This window comes from Canis lupus, chromosome 19 (genome assembly GCF_003254725.2).
Source record: "Canis lupus dingo isolate Sandy chromosome 19, ASM325472v2, whole genome shotgun sequence".
In the NCBI taxonomy this organism is placed as follows: Eukaryota; Metazoa; Chordata; class Mammalia; order Carnivora; family Canidae; genus Canis; species Canis lupus.
Genome location: NC_064261.1, coordinates 30,711,834 through 30,735,803, shown reverse-complemented (window position 1 = coordinate 30,735,803; position 23,970 = coordinate 30,711,834). Strand labels below are relative to the sequence as shown.

Genomic DNA, 23,970 nt, shown 5'->3' with positions numbered 1-23,970 from the left:
CCATTCAGGAGGTGTTAGAGCATAAACCCTAGAAGTCCCAGACAGTTGCTGCCTGGAACAGCTCCTGCCCATTGCAGGTGCTCAGTGTAGACTCAAGACTGACTGTTACTGTACCGAGAAAACAGGTCAGAGAGGGGAGGTATCTAGTCCAAGGTCACACAGCTTGCAATTGTCAGTGGGAAGGTGGTAGAGACTGTGTTACAGAGTATGGTTTTGTAGTCAGGCACAGCTGGTTTGAGGCCTCCGCTGCCTATCAACCTCACTGACCTCTCTCTAAATAGGAAATCATAGCTCCCTCTTAGACTATGTGGCAATAAAAGATGACATGATGACGTTATAAAGTGCTAGGCACAGGACCTGGTGTGGTGCCAGCCTGAATTGCTTGGGGGAGGGTGGACCTTGGTCTTGGTTGAGAGGCTCCCCACAGCCTCACCTGCCCCAAACATGTCCCTTCTGAACTCTGGGCCTCTCCTCTTCCCTGTGGGAGGTGAGAGCAGGCAGGAATGGAACTAGAGGGGCAGAGAGCAGAATTCTGACCTCTGGCCAGCTGGCCCTTCCCATTGAGCTGCTGTGTCTGGATCTGCCCAACTACCTGGAGAGTAAATTGCTTCCTGCAATTTATGGTCCTAAGTACCAAGACTGGGACTGTCACCTGAGCAGATTGTGCAAGGGGGCTTTGTGTGTACCCCTCTCCCTGAAGGGGCTTTTATCTGGTTACTTGGAGGTCAATAGTACCAGATCTGTGGTGGTTGATCACCGTGCAGATTTTCAGAAGCAGGGAGCGTGTGTGTCCACAAAGATGGAAGTGGGGGAGAACATGAGAGGGCATATAGTGGGGATTAGTGATAATGATGAACACTTAGTATTTAATGACAAGACAGATTTGACTTCATTTTGGCAGATTACTTTTTATAAGCTATGATGGCAGAAAGATAAATCTAGCTAATTCAATAATTTAGCATAGAAATGAGCCATTTTTTTTCTAATATGTTTCCCAAGTAGATGACTTTCTTTTGGAAGATGAAAGCTCATCCTCTAGCTAATTACTTCAGTCTCTGCCTTAGTAGCAGAGCTATTCCCAGGAACATCTGGTTAGCGCCTGCTGGCTGGCTGGGGCTGCAGAGACCACAGAGAAGGATGGTAATGAGGAAAGAGAGGCTCTCAATAAGACACATAGCAAAAAGTGGTTTTTAAACCCCCTAGTAAGTCTTTTATAGTGGCAATACCTAGATTGAGCAACAAAGTCAAGAGTTTGAATATGTTTTGGGAATAAGCAAACGCTAGGGGCTTTTCTTGGTAGCTGTCAGCAAACAACTGCAAGGACAGGAAGGCTTGGGGATGGTACCCAGGCTTTGGAGAGGATTCTAATCATATGTTACCCTTATCTGGTGCCTTGGGTAAAGGACTCAGGAGTCTGAGCCTTTTCCTGAGGAGGGGGCAAATCATTCCATTCTAGCAGTTGTGAATGGAAGATCTCCAGTCCTCCCCTGATGACTTCCCCTGGCCTGGACTTTAGGCTTTGATCACCTGGATGATCCAAACGTCTAGGAAGGAGTGGGTACCTACTGAGCCCTCATTAGTTATCTAGTCCTGCATGTGAATGAGGCTGTGAGACCTGCTCCTAGGAATAGGGTGAGATGGCAGGAAGTGAGGAGAGAACATGTGGGAATGGAGGGTGGAGAAACAGAATAGAAAGATGACCCAAGTCCTGAAGATGAATTCCACCTAGTTTTGCTGTTTTTTAAAAAAGATTTATTTATTTAAGAGAGAGAGAGAGAGAGAGAGAGAGAGAGATGGCAGACAAGTGGGGGGAGGGGCAGAGGGAGAGGGAGAGAATATCTTAAGCAGACTCCCTGCTGAGAGTGGATTCCCAACACAGGGCTCGATGCCACAACCCTGTGATCAAGACCTGAGCTGAGATCAAGAGTTGGACACTTAACCGACTGAGTGAGCCATCCAGGTGCCCCTAGTTTTGCTATTGACAGCAGATTCTTTCCATAACATTCAGTCGGCAGGAATGGTTTCTGTTTTTTCATCTATAGATTGGTGGCACTTGTCCTTTCAAATCCAGGTAGACACCAAGCATCAAATGCCCATGGGGGTGTTGGAGCTTGTGAGACTCTGTCTAGTAATACCATCTGTTTAGGTGACACTGTGGGCTCATGGGAATAAGTCTCTGATGCTGCTGATGTCCTAGGAAATTGGTCAGCTATTTGCTCCACTCCCTCCCCTGTTCCTGCCTGCCTTTTGGGCACTATCTTCCTGGGGTCAAAGCACGTCAGGGGGCCCCAACTTCCAGCTTGCCCCTGTTTCCTCTGGGATCTGGCAGGAGAAACCTCTGGTTTAGTCATCAGCTCTCTTGCTCCCCTCCTCCTACAGTCTCTCCACATCTGTTGTCTGAGGGCAGATTACGCTTCTAGCCTCTGCTCCTGGGGCCCCACTTTGTCTGGACTCCTGAAACAGCCTCCTAACCTCCATTCCCACATCCTGCCCCTCACAGCTCATTTCCCACATAACAGCCAGAGTGGTCTTTTTAAAGCCCGAATCAGGGGCACCTGGGTGGTTCAGTGGTTGAGCATCTGCATTCAGCTTAGGTCATGATCCCAGGGTCCTGGGATCGAGTCCCCGCATTGGGCTCCCTGCAGGGAGCCTGTTTCTCCCTCCGTCTATGTCTCTGCCTCTCTCTCTGTGTCTTTCATGAATAAATAAATAATGTCTTAAAAAAAAAAGTCTGAATCAAACATGTCACCTTCCTGGCTTAAACCTCCTCAGTAGCTCTGTATCACACTTGGAGTAAATTCCAATCTACTTATCATTACATAGAAGCCCCCACCTAGGGATCCCTGGGTGGCGCAGCGGTTTAGCGCCTGCCTTTGGCCCAGGGTGCGATCCTGGAGGCCCGGGATCGAATCCCACGTCAGGCTCCCGGTGCATGGAGCCTGCTTCTCCCTCTGCCTGTGTCTCTGTTTCTCTCTCTCTGTGACTATCATAAATAAAATTAAAAAAAAAAGAAAGAAGCCCCTACCTAATCTGGCTCTCACCTCCCTCTCTGTGGCCTCACTGCCCCCTGCTTACGGCCCCCTCCACTTGAGTGACCCGTCTTTTCTTAAGAGGGGTCCTCTTCTCCTCTTTCTGCCTTAGAAGTTTGTGCATGCTTGCCCCTCTGCCTGAGATATTCCCCTCTCCACCAACATTTTCCAAGATTGATTCCTTTTCACCCTTTAGGGCATAAACTTAATGTTACTCCTAAAGAGGCCTTTTTTCTGCTACCCAGCCTCAAGCAATTTGTAATGACACAATTTGTAACTATTGACTTGCTTGTCCACTGGGTTATTACCTCTTCTCTGAGCTGTCCACCACCACTGTGTCCCCGCTTAGCACACCTGAGGGCCTTGTGTCAGTCAGAGCAAGCTAGCAACGAGGCAGTAACAAATGACTTCCAAATCTTAGTGCCCTCAAATCACAAAGGTTTGTTTCTCATTCATGCTAAGTGTCCACCGCAGGTTGGCAGGAGGAGTGCTGTGCATGCGCACTGTAGGGGTCCAGCTGATGGGGCAGCCACCACCTAAACATTCCCAGCGGCCATCCCATAGAGACAAGAGCTTCGGAGGGTCTCACATTGGCAAATGAGTTCTCTGGCCCCCAAATGATTTATGTGACACTTCCGCTCACAGGTCATTAGTTAGAGCCAGTCACGTAGCCCCACCCAACACAGGGAGCTAGAAAGTTCAATCCTACCCAGTGCCCAGAAGTGGAAATATTGTTTAGCAGCACTAAAGATTCACACCATGCTCAGTAAATACTTTTGAAGGAGGGAGTGTCTAGAATGTTCTTTCCGCAGCCATAAAGGGTTAGAGGGACCTTGCAGGACCTTCTGGGGAACTTGTATTCCTGTTTCTCAGGCCCCTGGCTCTGCTGGGAGTCAGAGTTCCCTAGAGCAGCTTAGCAGACAAGAGTATCCTGAGGCTTGACATGAGCAATCCTGGAGGCAGCCACAGCCAAGGTCTGCCAGTGATCTTTCTCTGGTGGGACATGTTCTTGGGCTGGGGGACAGCCTCTCCAAAAGCATCCTGCCATTACCCTCTGAACCTACAACACTCAGCTAGGCCCGGCATGTCCAGGAACTGGACAGATGATCCTACTGGTAAAGTCCAGCAGATCTGAGTGCTGAAGGCTGAGGTGGGTAGATAGGTGGTTGGGGGTCGAAAGGCAGTGCATCCTTTATCACATCCTGTTACTAACACAAAGGAATGGAAGTTACACACCTGAGGAAAGGTGAGAACATCTCCTGTGCCTAGTGTGGGTGCTGGGGGTTTCAGGGTGGGAAAATCCTGGTCTGTCCATGACCCTGATCTCGTTCCCTGAACTACTCATTTCACTTGGGCAGGATGCTGCAGGCAGCTCTCCTGTCTAAACTTCCATTGGATAAAATGGCATCACCACAGCAGCTCTTCTCCACCAGGCTACACACAGTATTGGCTGCACCAGTATTCATGGTGTCACACACTCCCAGATATAATGGGCCTTGGGTCCATCGTGGACTCTGGTGACAATCACCTGGCACTCCCAAGCTCCTAGTAGAAGTACTGCTCCTATTGGGCAGCTGGGGAAACTGAGGCCTACAGAGCTTAAGAGATTTCATAAAGTAATTGCTAGTTATATGGTCAAGTCCTCCTTCGAACCTATGCTTCCTGATTCCAAACCGGTGCACTTAATCATTACTCCATAAGAAGAGGTTTGGGTCTGATTCCCCTTCTAGGTTGTAAACCCTCGAGAACTTTTTTGAGACACCTCTTCCCTTTCTCCGTTATACTGCCAAGCAGCATTTCCGTCATATACTTAGCATGCAATAAGTCTTTAATGTGAATGAGAAAGATAAAACAGAGAATTGAAGATAGTCTAACACTAGGATACTCTTCCAGTCACATGGTTTGTGTTTTTTTTTTTGATTTTTTGTTTGTTTGTTTTGATTAAGCCTTCTATTGAAGACTAAGGTATAGCTTTTGTGCTTTTTTTTTTTTAACCTCTTTAAAAAATTTTTAAAATTTATTCATGACAGACACAGAGAGAGAGGCAGAGACATAGGCAGAGGGAGAAGCAGGCTCCCCATGAGGGGCCTGATGCGGTACTCCATCCCAGGACTGGGGTGTCAGGACCTGAGCCACCCAGGTGCCCCTCTTCTGTGCCTTTTGATACAGCCCTTGGTGGCCGGCCTGGATCTGTTGGCTGCTTTTACATAACAATCTAATCAAGGCACAAAACCTCTCATATAATACACATGTATCCTAACGTGTAATTATTAACAAGGAAAGAATTAGCTAGCCGCTGCGGGTATCAACTCGAACAAGAGTGTTTCCATCCCCAGAGATTACAGAGGCGGACATTTAAACATTTGAGATACAGTGTGACCTGCCGTGAGTTTTGTGTAAGGGCCAGAGGGACCACAAACCCTGCGGGGGTGAGGGGCTGGGGGTGGAGGGGAGCCGGTGGTGCAGGTGGTGGTGGTGGTGGACGGGGGTCAGCGCTAGGGAGGGCCGGATGGTTAGGAAAGTCAACCCGAGGCGAAGCCCTGTTTGGATAGAGAATTACAACGACCTCCCTGGATTTGGAGGTCAATGACCGGGGCAGGCTGTGGGAGACAAACCAGTCCGCGAGCCCGCCTCCTGCACTTCCTGCCCCAAGGAACTGGGGTTAGGGTTCTCCCCTTGTAGGTGATCTGGACCGCGTTACTGCCAGGCACTGGTCGCGTAAGCCCGCGCCAGCTCACGGGATGTCGCCGGGCCAGGCGGAGGTCCGCTGCCGCAGGCGCCGGGCCCTGAGACCCTCCCGCGCCGCGCCGTCATTTTGGCTTCTCGCTATCAGCCTGCCGCTCCCTTTTGCTTCCCCTGGCTTGGCCTGGCTCTGACCCAAGCCCGCGGCGGAGCGCCCTCCACCCGCGCACCCCCGAGCCCCCGGCCCCGCTCGCCCCTCGGCCGCAGCAGCGGGAGGGCGGGGGAGGCGGCTGCGCCCCGGCCGAGTCTCCGCCCCCAGCCTCCCGGCCCCGCTTGGGATTGGCTGGTGGGCCCCGGGGGGCGTGGCCCGCGGAGGGCGGGAGCGGAAGGAAAGCGCGCGCTCCCGGGAGGCGGGGTTGCCTAGGCGACGGCGGGGGCGCGCTCGGGGGTGGGGCCGCGAGCCGGGGCTGCTCCATGACACATCGGCGGGGGACTGCTGGGGTCCGGCCCCGCGGGGAGGCGAGCGGGAGGGCGGGGCAGGTGTAGGAGCGGCGGGACCGGTGCGGACGGCCGGGGCGGCGCGGGACGGTCCCAGGTAGGGGGGCCCGCTGCGGGCGGGGTGGGGCGCGGGCCGGGAAGTGGGGTGGCCGCCCCGCGCTCGGGGGCCTCCTGCACCGCGGTCTGCGCGCAGGCTGCGGGGACGGCGCAGGGCGACGCGGGGCTCTCGGCCCGGTTCTGCCCGGCAGGTCCGATGGAGAAAGCCTCCCGGCCTCCCGGCCTCCCGGCCCGGGCTGGGGAAACCCGGCGGCGCCCCAGCCTCTCCCTTTTCGCCGCTCCTTCCCTTTTCCCACAAATGGCCTCGGCTTCCACTTCCTGCCCTTTCGGGCCTCCGGCCCGAGGATGGTCCACTTCCTTAGTGCTTTCGTTGCTGCTCTGGGCAGGGTAAGAGCTAGAATTGTGTTGCAAAACTTATTAGTGCCTTAAGAGCTTGGACTGACCCGGGGCCGTGTTCCAAAAGTTGTTCGGTCTGTTTGTTCTTGGTCCTGCCTTGCAAGTAAGCCTCAAGTTGTTTCCCTGCGCCCCCCTTCGTCCCCCCCCCCCCCCCCTTCAGCTCCCTTCTGGTAGGGGCTGGCCCTGAGTGTGGCTTCTACGAGGAGGCACCGCGGACTTGAGCTGTTCGGCCGGACTGGGCTTCCGCTGTTCTTGCCCTCTGGTGGGTATGTCAGGTTATGGGGGTCGCGGTTGGTTCAGAACTGCCAGTGGCAGAGATAGCTGTGCCCAGACTGCTTGTTTGAGCAATGTCCTCTCTGTGCCAACTTACAGATGAGTATTGGAAACGTTGGAGCTTTGATATTGTTATCAGGTGAGTCTTCCGGGGAGAAGTTCTTGTGGCTGGCAGACTGCTTTGAGTTGCCCCTGGAAGAGACTCAGCTGAGTATCATTCGTGAGACACCGAGACACAGGCAGAGGGAGAAGCAGGCTCCCCGTAGGGAGCGTGATGCGGGGCTCGACCCCAGGACCCCAGGACCCCAGGATCACCACCTGAACCAAAGGCAGACGCCCAACCACTGCGCCACCCAGGTGCCATGTTTCTTAAACACGGGGCAATGGAAGTAGAACATGGAAGTTCTCAGAAATGGAGTGACTATGGTGGTGGCGTTGAATATTGGGAAGAAAAGGATATCAGAGTGTGAGGCTTAGGTTCGATACTGGTTTTGCAACACTACTAATGGAGGGGTCTTGAGCATGACTTTTCACCTGGCTGTGCTGGAGAGTCCACAGCAGTAAAAGGGTGGTAAGTTTTCCCTCCCTGTTAGGATTACATGAAATTCGGAATGTTTGAAGTTTTCTTTGTGGTAGCGAGGGTGGGACGGGGGTGGGGGTAGGAATAAGGCCAGGGATACACATTCTTTGTGTGTGGTTTTAGTCCTGTCCCCTAGTCTGCTTTCTTCTGACCGAATGCAAGTCTTTCCTTCCTTTTCAATTCATGGTATTTCCCACTGGAAACGGTGGGGGAGCTGAGATCTCCACAAGATCTCTCCAGTGCTAGAAACTTTCCCAGGACTTTGTGAATATGGGACCAAGACACGTAGGTGGGAAGACAAGAATTAGAACGTTGAATGGAATCTAGGCAGGTGTCGGTGGCAGGTGCAAGTAGAAGAAAAAGTCCTGAATTCTTGCCTTAATTCTGGAAGGTTCTTGCCTTGGCTGGAGATGGCTCAAGACTCTGGAAATTTGTAAACCAGAGAGTTGAGGTAATGCATTGTGCCACATCGCCCAATCCCACAATGCCTCTTTGCATTTAGTTACCAGATTCCTCTCCACTCTTGGAATTTATGGAAGGTAGAAACATCGGTGGAGACCTTTTCTGAAAGCTAAATTTGGAGACAGTATAACGACAGTGTTGGGAGAGATCTTGGTGAACTCTTCTAATGTCCCCAGCATAGTTTGTCTCAAGATGACAGGCAAGAGTCCCACTTTGCCTTGACTCCAGTTACTTCTAAACAAACAACCCCTGCTGTAAGATATATATGCAAGAGTCTTGAGATTATTTTTTTAAATGAACGTGTGTTGTTAAGTCTGAATCAGAGAGACCCGAGTCCCAGAGAAAATGGAGCTCTTTCCTAATCATGGGGGAGGTGGGTAAGGAACAGGAGGGAAATCAACATTTATTGAGCATCAGCTATCCTCTTGCCACAGACCCGCTGATCTAAGCAATACCAGATACATATCTGGCCTTGGCGATTTGACCATGAACTGGCTCCTTTAGCTTCTCAGTTTTTTGGTTACTTAGGAATATAAACATGGGCGTATATGTGTACATATCCTTAAAGGTTTCAAAAAGGAGAAGGGCCAGGAGGTGAGAGGGCGTGTAAGCTTTTGGATGGGTGAGAGTGAGAAGATGAAAAGACTGTGGCCGTGGGAAGTCAAAGGGGGAAGGTATTGCAAGGTTATGTTACTCTAAAAAAAAAAAAAAAAGGAACTGCTCATAATTTCTGTGAGTGTTCTCTGTGTGTCATTGTGAGTGTCCATGAATCTTTGGAGAGTTTGTGCTTTCTGAAAAAATTGGAATATAAATGCAGGAAATGGTGCTATTAATTGATAACTGCTAATGTATTGCCATTGTTGCTTTTGCCAGGGTTTTGTGGGCAACTTAGATACAGTGTACTCTAAGCCCATGAGATTGGGACTTGACATAGAAAACTTCAAGTGAGGTCTGATCCAAATGAAACATGTCAAACTACCTACATACATAATTTTAGCATAGGGCATGAGTTGAAGGAAGTATAATAATTTGGTCCTGTGTAGCTGGCCACCTCTATAGTTTGTCCTGAATGAATTTTCTGCCGTATACTATGTTACCCTAAACGTAACAGCTCAAAGGAACAGACATTTATTATCTCCTACAGTTTCTGAAGTTCAGGGATCTGGGAGCTGCTTGGCAGGTGCTTCTGGCTCAGGATCTCTTCTGAGGTTGTTGTCAGCTGAAGGCTTGACTGGGGTTGGAGAATCTGCTTCTGAGATGGTTCACTCACATGGCTGTGGCTGGAAGCTTCAGTGCTCCACTGCTTGGGCCTCTCTCCCTAGGACCCTTCACAACATGACAACTAAGTTTCTCTCCAGAGCAAGTGATCTGAGAGAGGGAGAGAGAGATGGACAGTGTGCTATCTTTGTATCTAATGTTGGAAAGGACACACCATCCCTTCTATTGGCACATAGACCAAAGGTGGTACAGTGTTAGAGGGGACTGCACAGGGGGAGCTTGAGGACCTTTGATGTTGTCAGAGGCTACTACATTTGAAGGTTTAGACTGGACATTATTGAGAAAAATCTTTGTTTCCTATGCTTATTAAAGTATGTACTCCAGAAGAATAAAATACAGCTGGAGTTTTACCAATTTAGAAACTTTTAATATTAGACTTTTAACTTTATGTTCCTTCTTCTGGTTCTTCATTGTCAGATGCTAGAAAGAATTAATTAGCCAAATATGCAGTAGCTTTGGAAATTAGAAATTTAAATCTTACTGATCCCTAAACCAAATGGAATAGCTGAGGGTTTTTTTTTAACCCTAAAACAAATTGGTAGAAAAAATTACTGCCAAAATGAACTCCTTGATGAACAGCTTAAAATTAGTCATTAATCATCTGTGTATTTTTAAAAATATTTTATTTATTTACTTGGTAGAGAGAGAGAGAAGTCCACAGAGGGAGAGGGAGAAGCAGACTCACCACTGAGCAGAGAGCCAGACACAGGGCTCAATCCAAGGACCGTGGGATCATGACCTGAGCTGAAGGCAGATGCTTAACCCACTGGGCCACCCAAGCACCCCTTGTTTGTGTAAAACTCATTGGCAAAGTAGCTTAAAAAAAATCTTAGAGAACCTAAACCTTGCCCCTCCACCCCAATTATTTTAGATCTTTGTACAGTATTTATTTGGCCAGCACTATTGCATTTCTCTTTTGAAAACCTAATACTTTTAATTATCCACCTGGATAGAAGGGCTTTATTCTTTTAGCTTCTAGGTGAAATCTTCCTGAAGCATCTGCAGCTGGAGAGAAGGGGCGTCCTGAGCCTGCAGCCTGATTAAACGACCTCTATGTTCCCTTCTTATCTGTGAAACATCTGTGATTGTAGTATTTCTGTATAACAGATATCCTTTGAACGAAGCGTATTGATAACGGGAGCGTTCATAAATCATGTTAAATTGTAACTTCAGAAAGTGAAGGCTGGTAAAAATAGCTTTTGTTCATCCCAGCCAAGTTGAAGGTTGCTGGAGTCATCACTGGGCGGACTGGACACTCAGCACAGCTCGTGTCTCCTTTCGCCCTGTTTTTGGCTCTTTTCCCAATTGCTGCCCTAATTTATGAGTTAGTATCTTCCTTTTCTTTCATCCCACCTCTCCGATCGCCCCTCTCCTTCCCTTCCCCTCCCCCCCCCCCACTCTGGCTGTAAAAACAGGAAAGGATTGGAGGACAGTCATAGTGTGGATTAGCTGATCCTATTCTTAGTGGATTTTTTCAGGGGGGTACCTTTACGCATACTTGCAAGTTAAGCTTTTTTAAAATCTAAAAATGATAGGTGCTTATCCATTAAGTTCTTCCATTTTTTCATGCCTAAGGGGGTTCTGTACCCCTTTCCAAGGTGGAGGAGCGTGTGTGTGTGGTTTCTCCTGCACCACCATGCAATTCTCTGGCACCAGCTGGGTGTCTACATTTCTTTCTTTCTTTTTTTTTTCTTTAAAGATTTTATTTATTTATTCATGAGAGAGACAGAGAGAGGCAGAGATGTAGGCAGAGGGAGAAGCAGGCTCTCTGCGGGAAGCCTGATGTGGAACTTGATCCCAGGACCCTGGGATCACACTCTGAACCCAAGGCAGATGTTCAATCACTGAGCCACCTAGGTGCCCCCCTGGGTGTCTACATCTCAACTTAGTTCTGGCACTATCTACCTGGAGACAGCGTCAGATTCCACACATTATGGTCCCGGTCCCACAAGACCACACCCCACTTCGGATGTCCATTGCAAGTCCAAATTGTTACCCGAGCTTCTGACTGACTCACTGTAAATCAGAGGTTTTCATTACCCCTTGCTTGGGTTTGGTTGATGTGCTAGAGTGCCTCACAGAACTAAGGAAGCCCATTTCCTCAGTAGGTGACTGCTTTATTACAAGGGATATTAAAGGATTTGAACCAACAACCACATGAAGAGATACACAGGGTGAGGTCTTGAACAAAGGAGCTTCTGTCCTCATGGAGCTGGGGGCCCACCATTTGGTACATGGAATTATTCTGATTCCCCATCCTGGAATCTCTCCGAACCTCCTTTTGGGTTTTTATGGAGGATTCCTTACATAGACGTGATTGATGAAATCATTGCCATTGGTGATTGAGTCAACCTCTGAGGTCAGGGGGTGGGATAGAAGGTTCTAACCCCCTGTTCCAGCTTGATTCCTCTGGCAACCAGCACCCATTCTCAGGTGGCCTAAAGGTCACCTCATTAGCACAAGCCCACTTGTGGTGGAAAAGCTTTATTATGAATAATAAGACACGCATTTCACCTTTGTGACTCTGAAGCTTTTATAGGAACTGAGGACCAGTTTCTATAAAAAGAGACCATATGTTAGAACAAAAGATGCTCCCATTGGCTTTAGCGGTCAGGAAATTCCGAGGGTCTGGGGATCTGTGAGAGAGACTGGATGCAGACCAAATATATACGAGAACTAGATTTTGGCCATCTGAAGAAGCAAGTATGTATTTCAGTGTCGCATCCCCCTAAATAGTTCCAACATCTAGCCATTTTCTTCAGATCTGCTGTCATCCTCTTAGGCCACCATTGTCTCTGGCATCTCTCTCACATCTGCTCCAGGCCCTTCTATTTTTCCACAGTCTCACGAGAGTGAGCTTCTCAACGTGCAGGTCTAATTATGTCACCCATTTGCTCGAAGCACTGCAGTGGATTTCCAGTGCCCTCAATAGTCTAAAATCCCTAAACTGGTGGGTGTACAGGGTTTTAGATGATCTGGCCCTTTCCTTTCTAACATAATCTCATCAAGCAGACTCTGTCTTTCTTTCTGCTCCAGGTAGCCTCAAGGGCTCCTTCAGTTACTTGACTGTACTTGCTTTCTCTTGCTTCAGGGCTTCCTAAAAGCAATGCAAGAAGAGAGTAGAACATGTAGAAAGGAGACCAGGTAGGAAAGCACATGGCATATTCATGGAACTGAAAGAAGGCAAAGCTGGCTGGAGAAGGAAAAGTTTGTGTAGGGTCTTGTAGGCCATGGTGGATAGCGGGTTTGGATTTTATTCACGTACGCCATTGAAGGGCTTTACACTCACTTTTATTTGTATTTTTGGAAAATTTGCAGTAGAGACTATATGGGGAATAGATTGAAGAGGAGCCACGATGAGTCATTTAGGAAGTCGTGGCTGCTCAGTGGTTGGTGTCCAGGCCTAGGAAGAGATGGAAGAAGCAGTTGGATCTGAAACCAGTAGAATTGGTCATGAACTGAGTTGGGGGAGAGGCAAGGGGAAGCAAAGATAACTCCCAGGTATTTGGCTTTAGTTAAAACTTGGATACAACTAGTTACTTGAGTAACTCCTAGGTGGGGAATAGTGGAGGAGGAGCAGATTTGAAGTGGAGAAGGAAGAATCAAGAATTCTCTTTGGGAATGTTGGGTTTGAGATTCTCACAGGACACCCACACAGGTACAGGAAGGTGGAGGGAGAGGGGTCTGGAGGTCAGGAGAACGGTCTGGGCTGCGTTCTAAAGGTTTGGAAGCTGCTTGTAGAGCCCTGGAATGGATGAGGTCACTCATCCAAGCGCGCGAAGGATGTAAGACCCAGCTCTGAGGAGGACTGATGACATTTAGAAGCCAGGTAGAGGAGGAAGACCCAGCCAACAATGCTGCCGGAGCACTGCCAGAGAAGCAGCAAGCCCCGTGGGAGAGTGTGGTGCTCTAGAGGCAGGAGGGACAGTACCTGGAGGGACAGTACCTGGAGGGAGATGCCAAGAGGGCTGTTTGAACTGACCTACCATGGGCCTTCCCCTTTCCAGGCAGCGTACTCTCCCAGGTGTTACATGCTCCTCTGTAAAAGGGGAAGGGCACGGGAGAGGATGAAGAGGACAGTTGTTATTGGAGTTTCTTGGTGATCCTGACCAGCCCAGTTTCAGGAAGTTGTGCTGGGGGAAGGAGCCACACTAGAAAGGACTTTGTAAATGAAGCAGTAAGGAAAGGGTGGGTGGGTGGGGGGGAAACTTGTTATGAAGAATGGGGTCCTTGGGCCAGAATAGTCATCTGGGAGTTGGTTGGGCCAGAATAGTCATCTGGGAGTTGGTTGGCAGTGCTGACTCTTGGGCTCCACCCTAGACCTACTGGATCAGAATACACATTTTGACAAGATTCCTCAGTAATTAAAGTTTGAGAAGCATTGGTATAGATAACCAGGGCTACAGGGAAATCATGTCACTAGCTAGAGGGACATATGGTGATCAAAGGGGTGTGTGTGTTTACAATGAAGATTAAGTAGAGTGTCTGCTGTTGGGGATGATCCTCAATGGAGGTAAAGACGGATTAATGATGCAGGAAAAAGGGGATAATGGCAGAAATGATGTTTCTGGGCATGGGGGTAGGGGTACATGGAGTCCAGAGCCTGTGTGGAGTGCTTGGTCTTTGCTAAGAGCAGGAGGGTGCTGTCCTTGTAGAGAGAGACAGGAAGAGGTGGGCATGGATGCTGGGAGATTTGTGGATTTGGTGGAGAAGCCCTGAGGGAGTTTGTCCCTGATGGCTTGTGTTTAGGAAAAAAGAGGCAAGATCATTTGTCGAGAGGGAGCATTGGGATGGTGTAGGGGAGATCACAGAAAATATCTAGGCAGTGTAGAGTGAATGCCCATTCCTGGTTTGGGATCATAAATGCATTTAATGTGAGGCTTCACAGCTGCAAGATTCTCTTTACCTCTCCAGCAAGTTGGCTTGCCAGATGCTGGGGCTGGAAGGGAATGAAAGGCGTAAGGCGGGGACTGTTGTCAGCCAGAGGGCTTTCATACTGTGAGATGTGAGCTGCAGAAGGAGGGAGTTCATGCAGAGAGAAGGTTCTGGAAGTGACCTGCAGGCAGAGAACTGTGGTAGTGATACTGTTGGTGAGAATAAGCAAGCTAGAAGGAAGGAGGAGCTAGAAGGAGGGAGACGGAGGCTGGAGACCTGGAGGAGACAGCTGTTTCTGATGGTGATAAAGTGTGGGGCAGCAGCACAACTGTGTTATGTAGAATGGGGGAAATAATTTTCAGAGAAGAGGTCAAGGACTCAGGAGAGGCTGTGCTCTGTGACAGGTTGTCCATATGAACATAGGAGTCCTGAGGAGGATGACAGGAGATGAAGTGGAAAGGAAACCTATGAACTGGAAGCAAATACCACCAATATGTGAGGGAAGTGGTGAGGTCCAGAGATGACGTGAGGCCAGCAAGGTGCAGGAAAGCAAATTGCCCACACCTTGAAGATCCAGGCTTTTTTTTTTTTTTTTAAAGATTTTATTTATTTATTCATGATAGGCACAAAGAGAGAGACAGAGACAGAGACAGAGACGCAGGCAGAAGGAGAAGCAGACTCCATGCAGGGAGCCCAACGTGGGACTCGATCCCGGGACTCCAGGATCATGCCCTGGGCTGAAGGCAGGCGCTAAACTGCTGAGCCACCTGGGCTGCCCAAGATCCAGGCTTTTTGTGAGAGAAAGGAAATTATTTTTCTGAAGTAGGTCCTCTACTGGAAGTGATGGTTGGGGGAGAAAGGATACTTCTTTCTTTTTTTTTTTAATTTTTATTTATTTATGATAGTCACAGAGAGAGAGAGAGAGAGGCAGAGACATAGGCAGAGGGAGAAGCAGGCTCCATGCACCAAGAGCCCGATGTGGGATTCGATCCTGGGTCTCCAGGATCGCGCCCTGGGCCAAAGGCAGGCGCTAAACCGCTGCGCCACCCAGGGATCCCAGGATACTTCTTTCTTTCTGGCCCTGAGGCACATGGCTAGAGAGGAAGATGGAGTCTATTTAAAATAGACTCAGGGCACACCTGAGTCTCATGGGAAGCTGAAAGGTAGAAGAATAATCTTGGAAGAGGTAGAGGGTCTTGAATTGTTGGCAGGTGTTCTCCTGGGCCTGGGTGGGATGGGGTGGATGGGAATGAATCCTTCCAGAGCATGGCTGCAGTCCTGTTGGGAAGGGAGTCCTAGTAATGAGGGAAGAAGGACACCTGCACTTCTGGTGGGGACTGGGTAGAGGATGTTCAGCAGTATGCTGCCCCCTTCGAGAGGGTGGACTCTGTTCTGGCTCTGTAGCTCCCCAGTCATGGGTTCCCTAACCCTTCATACACAGCCCAGCAGGGAAGACAATGAAGGAGTATTTCTTCCCCCCCCTTTTTTTTTTAAAGAAAAAAAAATTATTGATTTATTCATGAGAGACACAGAGAGAGGCAGAGACATAGGCAGAGGGAGAAGCAGGCTCCGTGCAGGGAGCCCGATGCAGGACTTGATCCCAGGACCCTGGGATCATGCTCTGAGCCGAAGGCAGACATTAAGCCACTGAGCCTTTCAGGTGCCCTGAAGGACTAGTTTTGTTAGAGAAATTTCCAGAGCTGCTGGGGGAAGATTTAGGGTAGGTCCTGAGATGCCCACTGGCAATGCTTCTGAAGATAAGTGACATTGTCTTTTGGGTGACAGAGAAGAGAGAAGGGTCTGAAGAACCTCTGTTGATAATACTCCTACTCTTGTTTCCACATTGACAATGCTTCTGAGGCCCTGAAGCCTTTTGTGTGAATTTTCCCATTTGTTCCTTCCCAGTTACCTTGAAAGATAGACGGGGTGAATATTGAGGCCAAGTGGGGTGGACTGACTTGCCTAGTCATACAGTGAGTGAGTGACTGAATGAGGTCCAGAGGCCAGGCCTCTTCCTAGTGCAGTGTTCGGGTCTGGTGTCACCTCGGCAAAGGACTGAGTCTTGGCAGAAGAATCTCTCTGGCCTATGCTTGTCCTTCTTTAAGGACTGGCAGCTCATCCTGCCTTCAGATCGGTTTGGCTGCCAGACCATTTTCTTTCTCAGAACTTTCTAGAATATCAGAATGATGTCCAAACACCAGGTCAGTGCTTGAGTACTCAGAGCCAGGTGTTTTTTTTTTTTGTTTTTTTTTTTAAGATTTTATTTATTTATTCATGAGAGATACAAGAGAGAGAGAGAGAGAGAGAGAGAGAGAGAGAGGCAGAGACACAGGCAGAGGGAGAAGCAGGCTCCATGCAGGGAGCCTGACGTGGGGCTCAATCCCTGGCCTCCAGGATCAGGACCTGGACTGAAGGTGACGCTAAACCACTGAGCCCCCGGGCTGCCCCCAGAGCCAGGTGTTATGATAGGTGTTTTCTCATTTAGTCTCCATAATTACCCTGAGGATACACATCCTCTGTGCATTTTATAGAGGAGACTCATGCTGAGAAAAGCAACTTGACTAAAAGAACGAAGGGCATTGGCTGCCCAATGGCAGACTCCAGACTTCAAGCTGTTTTCTCTCCTGTCCCACACTGTAGTTGGTATAGAACTACTTTAAAGATTTTTTAAATGAAATATTTATTTGAGAGATAGGGAGCAAGAGAGAGAGAGCAGGAGTGGGGGGAGAGGTAAAGGGAGAAGCAGACTCCCCGCTGAGCAGGGAGCCCGATGCAGAACTTGATCCCAGGACCCGGATCATGACCTGAGCTGAAGGCAGACGCTCAATCAACTGAGCCACCCAGGCGTCTGGTATAGAACTACTTTAAAAAAATTGTGGTAAAATAGACATAGTATAAGATTTGTCATTTTAGGAATTTTTAAAAAGTAAGCTCTACACCCAGTGTGGGGCTTAAACTCATGACCCCGAGATAAGAGTCACCACATGCTCTACTGGCTGAGCCAGCCAGGTGCCGCTCTGTCAGTTTAGTGATTTTTAAGTGTATAGTTTCTGTGGCATTAAGTGCATTCACAGTGTAGTGCAATCACACCACCATCCATCTCCAAAACACTTTTCATCATCCCATTGTGGAACTCTGTGCTTGTTAAACACGAACTCCCATCCTCTCCTCCCCTGGCCCCTGGCAACCACTCTTCTTCAGCTTTCCATCTCTATGAATCCACTCTTTCTGGTGCCTAAGAGAAGTGGAATTATATAGTTTTGTCCCTTTGTGGCTTCTACTGGCTTACTGCACTTAGCCTCATGTCCTCAAGGTTCATCCATGTTGCAGCTTCTGTCAGAATTTCATTCCCATTTAAGACTGAATAATATCCCCTTATATGGATAGAGACCACATTGGGTTTTCCATTCATTCATCAGTGGACACTGGTTGCTTTCACTTTCCGCTGTTGTGAACAGTACTGTCATGAATGTGAGAGGACAGATCTGTTCAAATCCCTGCTTTCCGTCCTTTGGGGTATATAAGAACTGCTTTTTTGTTATGTAGTTCCTCCTAGAACTTGTCCCATAGTTGCCTGTGCCTTTCTCTCTTTAACGGAATTTTTAAAAAGATTTTATTTATTTATTCGAGAGAGAGAACACAAATAGAAAGGAAGGGCAGAGGGAGTAGCAGACCCCCCAGCTGAGCAGGGAGCCTGATGCAGGACTCAATCCCAGGACCCCAGGATCATGACCTGAGCTGAAGACAGACGCTCAACTGACTGAGTGACTCAGGAGCCCCTTCACTAACTTTCTGATTTTTAGTTCTGTGTTGATAAAAATTCCAGTATTTCACATGGTGTTTGAAGGTCTTCCCTACCCTACCTCAGTTCTGTAATGAGCTTTAATTTTTAAAAATTTCCAAATATACATTTTATTAATAAAAATTAGAAATTTCATATATGTAATAAAGATCTGTCATTTTTGTTAACACACATACATGTTTGTGTAAGTAGAGACAAAGTCTGAAAGGATAACATTAAAATGAAAATAGGAGTTGCCCCTGGGACAGTTAATTGTGCGGGAGTGCTGACTGCTTTTCAGTAATGGCTTGAATTTTCTAGAAGCCATTCTATTCCAAATTTGTTTACTAAAAGAAAATGTAAACTGTTCTTACCAGTGAATCACAAATCTTCACTACTGCAGTAGAAATAACATATAAAGATGTTAAAATATACAGAGCTTTAAAACTAGGGGTGATAATGGTAGAAGTCACATGCTGCAGAAGCCAAATTTTCAAATCCTATATAATCAAATTTTTGCTGATTATCTTTGGGGCTCAGAAGCCAGACTGCTGGGTTCTAGCCCTGCTGTAGACTGGGTAAGTGACCTTGTAATTCTCCAAGCTCTGTTGGAGTGCGCGTGATATGCTAGTTGGTGCTGTAGTGGAAATAATAGTAGTACATCCCTGAACTGGATTGTATTTGGGTAAGTAACTCAGAACAGAGGCATGTGTGCTGGTTCCAAATTTTGACCTTCAGCTACTGAGAGATGAAGGGGTTCTGATGTCTCTGAGGCTGCCTTTGCAGCTGAAAGGAACAGAAGTGTATATAAATTGGTCGACCTCTCCAAGACCAGTGAAAGCCCCAGATAACACTGGGGGTGAGGGTATGGTGGGAGAGGACTTTATTTCATAAATAGGTGTATACTTCAAAAAAAAATCGGAGCTCGCAAATTACCTCCCGCTTGTAGTTTAGTTGCTTAAGAAGTCTAGGAAAGTCATCATATAAATGAATTAGCTTTTCAGAGTTTACCAGTTACCAAATATCCTCTTGAGACTGGACCCATCAACCCAGATGGAGAATTCAATTATTTTATCCAAGTACTGAGCATCTCCTAAGTACCAGGCATGCTGGGCACACAAAGACGAATGGGCAGCCCTCAGTGTCGTGGGACAGATAGACTTCATCTAAGAGGAAATGACCAGTTTACATCTCAGTGCCACAGTAGGCTTATCGGCAGGCCCCGGGGCCCACTTATGGGAGGGTCAGCCTTGCTGGGGGACATCCAGGAAGGGGCAAAGGAAGTATTTAGGCTAAGTGTTAAGTTACGGGTAATCCTCCATCAGGAGGAAGAACAGTCCTCTTAGAAGGAATGACACGTGCGTAAGGGTACAAACTAGAAGCAGAGTGCTGATGATGAGCGACTTCAGAGCTCTCAGGTTTTTGTTTTAGTTAATTTAGGGGTGTGTGTGTGTGTGTGTGTGTGTGTGTGTGTGTTGGGATGTGTGTTTTGGTGGGAGAACATATAAAGAGATACTCATTAGGGAGCAGGAAGACCTAAAACAAATTGCCCTCAGCACTCTCAGGAGCACTGATTTAAGTTATTTTGCAGATTTGGTTTCAGGGAAAAAAAAAAAAAGCAAAAGACTGGAAAGGAGCTTAGATCATTTAATTCAACTTCCTTATTTTTATAGACATGGAAACTGAGTCATACATGTATAACAATATAAAAAGATTCTATCCACTGGGGCTAATGACAATAGCATTTGCACAAGGGGAGGGGAAAATTGAGTTTCCTTCTTTAAGAGAACATGTGTAGGCAAGGCTGAGCAACAAAAGAGAAGCTCCGAGAATATGATGACATATTGTGTCTTTTCTGGGACTGTCACTGCCCAAGTGCCCTAGTCAATGAAAAGCAGTAAGAAAATACAAATTTACCAAATAGAGAAGTCAAGACCGAGTGTCTTCATTTTAATAGAAATATTTAGTAGAGGTTCAGTCATAGCCCTGGTGAGTTTGTGTCCATGGAGAGATTGTTAGGCAACCCATACACATTCTTCACTAGGTGACCAGCAGTAAGTACCAAGGGCTGAGAGGCTCTGAGCCACGTATTGTGTTATTCTGGTCACTGACCCCATCAAGTTGTGCTCACTCCTGCAAGGGGCTATGGCCCTTTCTCAGAATGCAAAGTCCTAGGAGAGATGGTCAGTCCAAAAAGTCACTACCAATTGAATAATAATGAGAACCCCATAATAAGTTCAAATAAATACTTAAATAAGAACCTTAAGAGAGTCAAAGTCTTCAGTGATAAATCCACAAAAGCTTAAAAAAATAGAAATTAACATCATCCATTTGCCAAGCTTGGCTTTTGGAATGAGGAAATGATGGCTTAAACTTTTTAGGCTTTTGGCCATCAGTAATGGAAATAAGAAATGGATGAATCCAAGTGTTAAGTTTGCACAGTATTCTAGATTTTATGATGACCATAAAATTGAGTAAACTTTATGTTCTTTAGGCTGAAGCATGGTTTATACCGTAACAGGGAAATAGTCCTAAGACTATTGAGTCCACAAGAGTTTAAGAAGGGAAAGGGCAGACCTGGATACAGGCTTCCCTTAATAGTAGTGTAAGAAATAAGCAAAAAGTATGCAGAAAAAGAAGGGAATTGCAAGCTGTGATCGGTTAAGTGAAAGAAGCCAAGGGGCCGACATGGAAGATGAGAGAGGGGCTATCTGCCGTGCAGGAGTCCTGGAAGACCTCTCTGAGGAAGTGACATTTAAGTTGAAAGTTGTATAGGAAAAGGAATTGGGTTTGTGAATGATGACTGTGGAAAGGCTCAGGGTTGGGAGGGGCAGCAGGGGAGAGGTGGGAGAGGTGGAGCCTAGGGATGGGGGAGAGAAAGTGGGTTCTGGAGACTTCAGCTGAGCCTCTGCATCAAGCTTTTACCTGGATATGTGGTTACATGAGCCAATAAATATTTACCTTAAGCTACTTTCAGTTGGGGTTCCTTTCATTGTGGACCAGACCCCTAATCATATAAGGGGGCAAAATATTTGCATTGCCTGGAAGCATCTTCAGCTCATGCCTTATTCATGCAGAATGAAGTATTTTTGTGTCATGATATTTCCCCTCCGGCCTTTCCTGGGTCCAATTCCCTGGACTTGAATTATGTGTGCTTTCAAAGTCATTACGTACAGTCAGTTGGGACTCCCTTGGTTGGAAGTGACAGAAACGTAAGGGATATGAGCTCACACCACAAAGGGGGATTTATTGGGTGGACACCAGTGCATGTCACTGACTCAGCAGGGAAATGAAAAAGCAAGCCAAGGAAGGGGCCCAGGATGAGGCCGGGACTCAGGAGCAGCTGCAACCAGCCCCTGAATGCTGCCAAGACTGTTCCCGTGTTTCCTCCCCCTGTGCTGGCTTTGTCTCTGCTTCTTGCTGTAGGTTGGCTTTCACCACTTGCCAACAAAACATAGCTGCCAGTTTGCAAAAATGAGCGGCCTGCAGACATGCTTTGTTTGCTCACAGTGTTTTTAAAAATTGATTTAGTTATTAACATTTAAAGAGGGAGATTTTACATAAAATTCCAAATTACTGGTATCTCTTAAAGAATCAGAAGTTTGACATTCCTGTCCCATCAATGAGCAGGTGCTTCTTTTGGGAAGGGCAGTCCATTGTCCAAAGGGCCACAGGAGAGCTGCTGTGCTCTTACTTGGGCCTGGGGCTCCCTGTCCCAGCTGTTGCCATCATGGACCTAGCTGCTCGGTATTGACCCATACCCTCCTTTGGGGCAAGTGCCCTCCTTGGGATCAGTCGATTTGTCCCAGGGTCATGGCCACATACTAATCTGGCATGTCTTACCTCCCTCACCCCTCTCCCCTGTCCTGTAATAACCATGTAGTTATTACATGTGGAGAGTTACAGTTTCTAGAAAAGAGAGGCTAGATAGACAGTCCCTTAAGTTGCATATTTGTGTAAAGTTGTGTGTTATTTAGTGAAATCTTTTTTAAACTCATTTTTACTGATGTATGTTTGCCAAAAGGGCCTGTTATTCTCAATATACTTAACATACTTTAAGTAGTCCTCTGCTTTTTGATTTTGGAGGTGAGCTGGAAGGCTTCGGAGAAGCCTTCGTGGTAATTCAGTCCTGTGAGTGTGTCCATTAAAACTAAGCATTTCAGTTGGAATTTATGATGTAACAGGGCTTAGCCATTTGTTTTTGCAGATGATCCAAACTAGGATTGCAAAAAGTTGTTACAGATGTGGTAACAATCTTCCAACCCTGATTTAGTAAAGGTTAAGACTTAGATATTGATAGAATTTGGTAAAGTCTTTAAAAAAACTTTTCCTGGTTTTTAGAGTTTCTCTTCTAACTTGTGAAAATCCAAGAACGCATTTTCAAATCACAATCACTTTTTTTGTTTCTTTTAATGTATTTCCTTTTTTTTTTTCTTAAATGTATTTCATTATTTGAGTCTGTCATTTTAAGCCTTGATTATTTTGTCTTATCTTTGGTATTGTGCTATGCTTTCCCAAGACAATCTTTTAAAAAATTTCTTTCTCATTTCCTCGGCTCCCCTATTTCTGAAGGCTTTAAAACTCTAGAGTGAAATTAGGGAAATTAATGTACTTGAAGTTGAAGAACAGGAGTTTAGTAGAAGACTATATATAGTGTGAAAAAGGCCTATAGTTAGGAGAGAAATATGAAGAGGAAAACATTCACTTGTGGACTGATTGAAAAGTAAATGCCTCTCGAGATGACTTTAATATATTTTTTTAATTTTTATTTATTTAGGATAGTCACAGAGAGAGAGAGAGAGAGAGAGAGGCAGAGACACAGGCAGAGGGAGAAGCAGGCTCCATGCACCGGGAGCCTGATGTGGGATTCGATCCCGGGTCTCCAGGATCGCACCCTGGGCCAAAGGCAGGCGCCAAACTGCTGCGCCACCCAGGGATCCCCTTGAGATGACTTTAGATTATATTTCATCATCACCATCTCAATACTAGAAAACTCATGTGAAAACGTTTTTTTGAAAACTCCCCAAAAATTTTGAATCAGATTATGATAAGTGAATCAGTTTTCTTAAGATGGCAACATACCATGGCCCTTGCCAAAACAAAGGTGGTAGGAGAGTGTTCATTGTGAGACTGTTGACTAATAGAAAATAAGAATTTCATGTGAGGGGCACCTGGGTGGCTCAGCGGTTGAGTGTCTGCCTTTGGCTCAGGTCATGATCTCGGGGATCCTGGGATTGAGTCCTGTATTAGGCTCCCTGCAGAGAGCCTGCTTCTCCCTCTGCCTGTGTCTCTGCCTCTCTCTCTGTGTCTCTCATGAATAAATAAATAAAATAAAAATAAAAAAGAATATCTTTTGAAGGTCGGTCCATAGTGCCATATGTATTCTACTTAGAGAATTAAGGGTGAGAAAATGGCTCCAACCTTAGTTAATGAATTCAGTTAACATTTAAGTATGTTTTTTGTAATAGGTCATGTGTAAATCAGTGGTTAAAAGAGATACAGGATCTGTTCTCAAAGAGTATCAAGTCCAACGGAATGGTTTTCAAAGCTGGGCATGAATTGGAATCATCTGGGCAACCTAAGAACATAGGTGTCAGAGCACCATACTCCTGAATTAGAATTTCTACGGGGGTGGGACCCAGGCACCTAAATTTGTCATTATTTTTTATGAATTTTTAAGTGTGAAAGTTTTCAAACATGTATGAAAGTACAGAACAGGAGCACCTGAGCGGCTTAGTGATTGAGCATCTGCCTTTGGCTCAGGTTGTTGCCTTGGGGTCCTGGGATTGAGTTCCACATCAGGCTCCCTACAGGGGAGCCTTCTCCCTCTGCCTATGTCTCTACCTCTCTCTGTGTGTCTCTCATGAATAATAAATAATAAATAAATAAATAAATAAATAAATAATAAATAAAATCTAAAACAAAAAAGTACAGAGAACAGTATAATGAACTACCTTATACCTGTCAGTCAGCTTTGAAAATTATCAATTCATGGTCAGTCTTATTTCATCTGTATCCCAACTCCTTTCCCCCTTGATAACTGAGGCAAATCCCATATA

At 46.8% G+C, this 23,970-nt stretch overlaps 1 protein-coding gene across 3 annotated transcripts in view; it reads left to right on the top strand.

Moving 5' to 3' along the window:
• The first annotated feature begins 6,139 nt into the window (after positions 1-6,139).
• RALB (RAS like proto-oncogene B) overlaps positions 6,140-23,970 on the top strand; it is a 47,836-nt gene continuing 30,005 nt past the window's right edge. Inside the window, exons 1-3 of one of the 3 annotated variants that reach the window (XM_035702371.2) lie at positions 6,193-6,306; positions 6,823-6,924; positions 7,035-7,074. The gene's annotated coding sequence lies outside the window, so the exon portion shown is untranslated. Of the gene's footprint in view, positions 6,307-6,822; positions 6,925-7,034; positions 7,075-23,970 lie in introns of all 3 variants that reach the window. The other 2 variants (XM_025429104.3, XM_025429096.3) reach the window with 2 other exon arrangements.